General features: G+C 34.5%; 1 pseudogene; it reads left to right on the top strand.

Annotated features, from left to right (window-relative positions):
• Window positions 1-3,248: 3,248 nt before the first annotated feature.
• Window positions 3,249-5,804, top strand: LOC145158269 (mitogen-activated protein kinase kinase kinase 5-like; annotated as a pseudogene).
• Window positions 5,805-7,927: the final 2,123 nt, after the last annotated feature.

Here is a 7,927-nt window from a genome sequence, read left to right as displayed (position 1 = left end):
GGTTGTACAAACATGCATAAGGTGATTTGTTTTTGAGAATTGGCGTGATGGTTCTATTATTCAAGTATATAGAAGTATGAAAGGTTTGTTCCTAAAAACCTACATGAAGATTAGAATGAGCCAAAAGTGCAAGACCTTTTTCAACCACAATACGATTGCGCCTATCAGAAACTCCATTTTGTTCAGGAGTGTGAGGACACGAGACCCGATGAAAAATTCATTGTGTTTGTAGAAAAGATGAAACATCACGATATTCGCCACCCCAGGCAGATTGAAAAGCTTTTATTTTTGTGGAAAATTGTGTTTCAACCATGGTTTTAAACAATGAGAATGCTGAGAAAACTTGAGATTTATTTGCTAAGAAATAAGCGCAAATGAATTTAGTGCAATCATCAATGAAGAAAACTAAGTAGTGATTACCATTCATAGATAACACAGGAGCAGGGCCCCAAATATCAGAGTAAATCAAATCAAAAGGACATTTGGAAGGAACATGACAAGCTGGTAAAAGATGTTTATGACTTTTAACTAACTGACAAGCATTACAAAGAGGTAATAACTTATTTGTGGAAATTGGTAAACAAAATTTAGCTATTTGACAACGCAAAATAGGTTCATGTGGATGAGCAAAACGGTGATGCCAACATGAAATAGATGCACGTTCACCCACAAAGAACTTAGGACCAAATGATGATGAACCGGTAGGAAGCCGATACATGCCATTTTCAACAATTCCCTTGAGTATTATGTTGCTCTGCGAACTCTTAACATAATAATGATTAGGGTGGAGCTCAATGAAAACCTTGTTATCTTTGCATAGTCTAGACACACTTAGAAGTCTTTTGGAAATTTTTGGAACCACAAGAACATTTTTAAGAGCCAAGGAATTAGGAGCATGTTTAGAGGATAAAATGGAACAACCTATATGAGTAATAGGAAGAGACTGACCATTCCCAACAGTAAGATTGTCGGCACCCTTGTACTTTGATTGAAGATTAAGATTTTCAAATTCAGCGATCACATGATGTGTAGCACCCGAGTTAACCACCCACGGATCGGTCAGGGCCGATGGACTTGTGGTGTACGCTGTAAATGCTTGTTTGGCTGACGATTGAGATTGGTGGTATCAATCAGCTGATTTGCGATTTGTTGCTGGAAATGCGGTGAGATTGAGTCATTGATGGCAATTGCAAGCCTCGTGATAAGGCTTGGTGCAAATTTGACAAACTAACCGTAGACAATCACCGGTTGTTGTCTGATCAGGAGGAGAGGATATGCGAGTATGCGAGACCTTTTTGGCTGCAAAATTAGCTGATGGCAGTAGAGAATTAGTGCACGAGTCATGAATTCTATGTTCTTCTTGAAAAAGGAGGTCGAGTAGTTCGTTTGAGGTGATCGGTTCCACACGCATGCTAAGAGCAGTTTTGAAGGCACCATATTCAACACCTAAACCAAAAATAAAATAAGACACAAAGTCTTCATCAGAGAAGTCTGTTAAGCATTCAAGTAGTGAGTGAGAGATAGCTCGCTTCTTCTCGACATATTCGAGAATTGACAGATATCCCTTTGTGAGCATCTAAAGTTGTTGTTTAATATGCATCTGACACGCCCAAGTATGAGAGTGAAACATTTGCTCAAGCATGATCCAGACCTCAGATGTGGTGGTGGCTCGGGCAACATGACCAAGCATAGGGGCGGTGAGAGTTGAATGGACCCACAGTAGAACAAGTCGGTCCTTGCGTTTCCATGCTACAAACTCTGGATTCGGATTACAAACAGTAGAGCCTTCTTTGGGCAATAATGTTGACAAAGGGGCATTGCCGGAGACCAGGAAGGAATCAAGTTCATAAGCTTCAAGGGTTGAACGAACAGTTCCACGCTAAAGAGAGTAATTCGTGCGATCAAGACGGACAGTGAGTGACGGAAATTAAAGGTTTGCCGAGGCACCGCGGGAAGCTGAAAAGAGAATAGTGGAAGTCATAGTGGAGTTATTGTTTTCACGTGCCATAATGTAGAATCGGTGGGCTTTGATACGATATAAACACTTAAAGTTATGAGTGAAAAATGTTACTTTTCTTATTATGAATTTGTTATCTTTATACATGTAAATCTTTGCTAACTATCTGGATGAGATGAGTACAACAATATCTCATGTAATAAAGGAAGGGGATACGTACAAAGAAAAGGTCAAGAATATAATAACTCAATATATTAATAGAAGGGCACGACTCGATTGCATCGTATCCATGGGAGATTTAGGCACATGATAACTTTGGATGATACTCTGATAAATATTTTGAGTTAAATGGTTTTATCTGAGATTTTCTTAAGTTGTGAATTGAATAATCACTTAGATTTTTAAATGAAAATTTTGGGTTGGATTTCGGGGCGTTACATTACTAGTGAGTTAAAGGTGAAATTTTCGTGAAGCAAAGTCAAAGGTTGCCTATTATTGGACCTAGTAAGAGGAAAAACATCCCCTTTAGTTTAAATTGTTTAGTGATGGCAATTACTTGGTGTACTTTAATCATCATTCCTATCTGAATTACAAAACAATTCTCATTAACTTCTGCAATGCTGCAACTGGAGTTGTAATTTTTTATTGCTTTGATTTCCAAGAGTTGGTGAAAACCATTGTTTATTTTCCCATTTACTAGTGCATGAGTTAGTTATCAACATTGTTTTTACCACATCGAACCATTAAAGTAGATTTAAGTGTTTGTAAAGGTTGAGTTCCCATTGTTGTGAACATGGTTAAGTGGGTCTTAATCCTATTTCTCTTGTAGTTCCAAAGATCATATCCTTTGGAAGTCCTTTTATAAACGAATCCGCTAGATTCTTACAAGATCTAATATATACAACAATTGTTATCCTAAATTTATGTGACAATTTATGTACATTTGTGAATCATGACGAAATTTGGTTTAACTCTTTTCTTTTTTTCTTTTAGCATGACTATCCCCGATCATCTAAATCTAAGAGAGGATCCAGAATCCCAGAATCTTGAAATTTTCTTAAGAAATGGGTCATGGCGTACAGGTTCATTCAGTGCTCCAAAAAGTCCTTTGAGAAGTTCACCATCAAGTAGAAATGACATATTTACCCCTTACCATATGCCTCCTCCATCACATCATATATGATTCCAGATGCATACATTCTTGATAATTCACCTACAACCTACTCATAGTCCAACCCAAAGGACAGGTGTCAAAACTTCCGTTAGACCAAAATTTCCATTACATAAAACCATGCCCCGACGTGACAAAAATGCCCATGCCACTCTGGCAACCGGCCACCCGTTGCCGCTCCCTCCAGGAGCTACAACCACCACCACCACCACCACCACCACGACGCCTCAGCCTCCTTCATCACCTCAGATTAACAGTAGACATGATTCAATGCCAAGAATACAGAGCCCATGGCAAAATGGGAAGCTCATTGGTCGTGGAACATTTGGAAGAGTCTATGTTGGCTCTAACAGGTTTATAACTTTTCATAAATTCCATTAGTTTTTAATATTTTTCCCATTTGGTGCTAAAAGTTAGTTCTTTTTTATATATTTTTTGATAGGGAAACGGGAGCTTTGTATGCAATGAAAGAAGTTGAACTTTTACTAGATGACCCAAAATGTGTAGAATGTATAAAGCAATTAGAGAAGGATTTGTTGTGTATGAGCTTTGTGTAATATAAAAGCGCAAATTACAGAAACCATAGATTTTTTTTTTTTTTACATTTTTCCAAATTAACCATTTTACCTATATAACAATCCTTATTATCTCTTCCAACCAAGCTATAGAAGTTTCAAACATTTTTTCAGATTAACTATTTAAAAATAAAGTATAATGGTTAAACTACAAAACTTCCGAATTTTTTATTTTATTTATTTATTTATTTATTTTGTGATTTTTCTACTCACGAGATATTATTTACACTTTTGTTTTTCAATTTCAGGAAATTGATGTTCTTAACCAGCTTAAACATCCAAACATAGTTCAATATTACGATTGTGAAATAGTAAGTGGTATCTTATTTCTAATCACTTTAATTTTTTTTCTGATTTAAATTTAAATAAATCGATTTAAACTTATAAAAACAAACAGGTTGATGTCCGATTTTACATATATCTGGAATAGGTACACCCTGGTCCAGTAAATAAATATGGTCATGATCATTGTGGAGGAATGATAGAACCCATAGTACGCAATATTGTTTCTGGGCTTGCCTACTTACATAGCACAAGAACAAAACACAGGTTATAATAATTTACATTTTTTATTGTGTAATCCCATTAAAATTATGCACAAATTCTAGTATCATAAATTTAAATGATTGGTTTGTGTAGGGACATTAAAGGGGCAAATTTGTTAATTGACATAAATGGGGTTGTTAAGCTTGCAGATTTCGGTATGGCTAAACATGTAAGCTAGAAAATAGTTATGTTTTAGTCAACTTAATGTTACAATGTTCATATTTCTATTGGAAATTTAATCTTGTTAATACAGCTTATTGAACAAACTGGATATCTTTCTTTAAAAGGAAGTCCCTACTGGATGGCACCTGAGGTAATTTGAAATAAACACAAGAGTAAATTACATTATTGGTCCTTGAGTTCACAAAATGTATCCTGCAATTTTGGTCCTTATTTGAGATTTTTGTTACATTTTTTGTCCGTGTTCCAAGTAAAATAACTATAATTTGTGGACCAATTTACAAAATCTGCTATATTTCAGGGACTAAAATAATCATTTTACTTGGAAAAAGGACAAAAAAAAGTTAGAAAAACCTAAAATGAAGACCAACATTGCAATAGAAAACTTTTTGGGATCAAAATTGTAAAAATCAGCTTTACCCAGGGATCAAATTTGCAATCTACTCCAAACACAATATTTTTCCTTCATTTTTCATCACCATTTTTTTTCTGCAGCTTTTACAGTTGGAGAAGGAGAAGGATGGTAATTCAGATCTTGCTTTGGCGGTGGATATCTGGTGTTTGAGCTGTACAATTATCGAAGTGATTGATGGAAAACCACCTTGGAGCGAGTATGAAGGGGTAAATTACTTTTTTGTCCCTGACTCCCTGTGATGCATGTGATGGTATTTTTGAATTTGGTCTAAAAAGTAATCTTTTTTGCTTTTTTGATCTCTGTGATATGATTTTTTTGCCCTTGCAAGCATAAACTCTTCCAAATGTTAAATTTGTGGAAATGACCATTTTGCCCTTGCCAGCCTGCAGCAATGACAATGTTCAAGGTGATGAAGGAGAACCCGCTGATACCTGAGAATTTGTCTTTAGAAGGCAAAGATTTCTTAAATGGTTGTTTCACAAGGAATCCTGCAGAAAGGCCAAGTGCTAGAATGTTACTTGAACATGAGTTCTTAAAAAATTCAAAAGAGTCGCATGTTTCTTATATGTGGATGGTAATTTTCAAGCATATTTGTCATTAACTTTTTGCTAATCTTTCTACATATAATTTATGTAAAAATGTAAAATCACTAAAATGTGTTGTATTTGTGATACAGGATAAAGAGCATTTACACTGTGAACTTGATCGGTTGTGGTTGCTACGTATACGCCTACCACATAAGGGAAAGTGAATAACAATTATCATATGATCAGATGCTTTTTTTTGGTTTCTTGTAAAAAATGATGAGCCAGTGATTTTATTTTGTGACTTAATTTCAACCTGATAACATCCCATCATATACATTCTATATATGTATCTGGAGTTTGTATCATATCATGCAGTTGGAATTTGGAAAAGGGTCAACCAAAGGGTTTGACTGTTGACATTGGTGGCTTTTGATTGAAGCCTTTTCTCCAAGATCAATGATGCTTGAAGTTGGAGGGTGCAGTTAGTTTAGGGTTTCTTGAATTTGGGGAGGCTAAATTAAGGTTATGTGTTATAATATATGATGATGCTCAATTAGTGTTGTAGATTGATGTTGACTGGATTGAGAACTTAAAACTGTACATAAAAGAAATTTCATGCAACTTTTACGCCTCAAAGATAGAAAAAAAAGGAACATATAGGCCCTTCTTATTTACCAAATCATACTTTGTTCCTATTATTTTATTGTTGTTTCATATCTTTTAGCATTTTGATACCATCCATTAATTAGAGAGAAAATTCGAGAAATGACCAAAAAAAGGGGTGGTTTGAAGAAAATAACCAAGGAAAAACACATTTCAGAAAATGACCAAAGGATCCGCAGAGCACCCTTTGCGGATCTATTAAGTCCTCTGCGGATTTGCTACACCTCTGCGGAATAGAGTTTTTTTAATTTTTTTAATTTTTTTTTAATTTTTTTTTTAATTTTTTTGCATTAATTTTAGTTTATTAATATTAATTTTTTTTAAATATACTAACACGTTATGTGATTATTATGTAAAAAAATTGAGAAAAAAAAGATTTTTTTTTCGTTTTTTTTTTGCGTTAATTTTAGTTTATTAATATAATTTTTTTTAAATACATTAATATAATCTTTTTTGAATGAGGTCTAACTCGGGGGATCCATTAAGGTTAAAAATAATGAACTTATGTTTAATCCGCAGAGCACCCTCTGCGGATCCATTAAAGGCTCTGCGGATCCTCTACAGCTCTGCGGAATCTTTGTTTTTTGATTTTTTTTAATTTTTTCGTTTTCTTTGCGTTCATTTTCGTTTATTAATATTATTTTTTTTAAATACACTAATACCTTATGTGATTATGTAAAAAATTAGACAAAAAAAAGTTAAAAATAGTGAACTTATGTTTAATATCAGTCTACAAAACTGTTTGGGAATCCACAGAACTGTTATCAACGGATTAGTGTACATACGTATGCTCTTCTTGGAATCACCTCTGCGGATTAGTGTACACCTCTGCATAAGGGAATACGCAGAACTGTTAGAGAATAAAAAAATGACTGACAAACAGCTCTGCGGATTACCAAACAATTTTGCGGAATAAATAATATAAAATCACTTTACCATGCGTATCCTTTCATCGATTTTGTACCATTTCTTCTTCATTTCATTTTTTTTGAAAAATTAACCCTCATATTTTCCGTCATAATGGCTTCCATACCATGGAGCGCTGAGGATAACCTCCGTCTAACTCGTGCATATATTAATATCCACGAGACCACCAGGGTGAATGATCCGAGTTATTGGACCCGTTTAACTTATGACTTCAACGCTGACCCTCAAACTGCCCCAGAAAACTACCGCAACACCATTGACATCACAACAAAATGGTATGAATTAAAAACGGAAGTCTTGGTTTTCAACAATCTTTATACCAAAATTGATGACGCACGTCCAAATGAAGATGAGGAAGTCATCCTGGACGCGGTGAAAGCGGAATACATATCCATTAGTGACGGGTTAGAATTCGAGTTTGAAGGCCCTTGGAATCTCTTAAAAGATCTCCCGTATTTTTAATTTGTATTGCGTTTGTAGAAGGATATTTTAATGTAGTTTGTTTTTATTAGGTTATTTATATGCACCGGTTTGTATTACGTTATTTATATGTATTTGGTTTGTATTAGGTTATTTACGAAACCAGTTGAGTTAACTTCTACTTTATTCTATAGAACATAAAATACAAAACAGTACAAATACATGGAAAACATATATCAGTAACAAACATATTACATAAAACATTTCACATAAAAAACCCTTATACATGAAATACTGGTGGTTTTTAACCAGATTCCAAGCGTCCACAAAAAAGTACAAATACATGGAAAACATACATCAGTAGCAAACATATTACATAAAACATTTTACATAAAAAATCCCTTCTACATGAAATACTGGTGGTTCTTAACCAGATTCCAAGCGGCCACATACTCAAAGTCTTTTCCCTCATGCTCGAAAATGTAATGATCTAAACTCATTTCTACAAGAGCTTCCTAGTTTGAGTAATAATAATTACTACTATTT

The sequence above is a fragment of the Lactuca virosa genome, chromosome 2 (genome assembly GCF_052849685.1).
Source record: "Lactuca virosa cultivar CGN04683 chromosome 2, Lactuca_virosa_CGN04683_v6, whole genome shotgun sequence".
Lineage (NCBI taxonomy): Eukaryota > Viridiplantae > Streptophyta > Magnoliopsida > Asterales > Asteraceae > Lactuca > Lactuca virosa.
The sequence above is the reverse complement of the archived record's forward strand: the minus strand, read 5'-3'. Positions and strand labels throughout refer to the sequence as shown.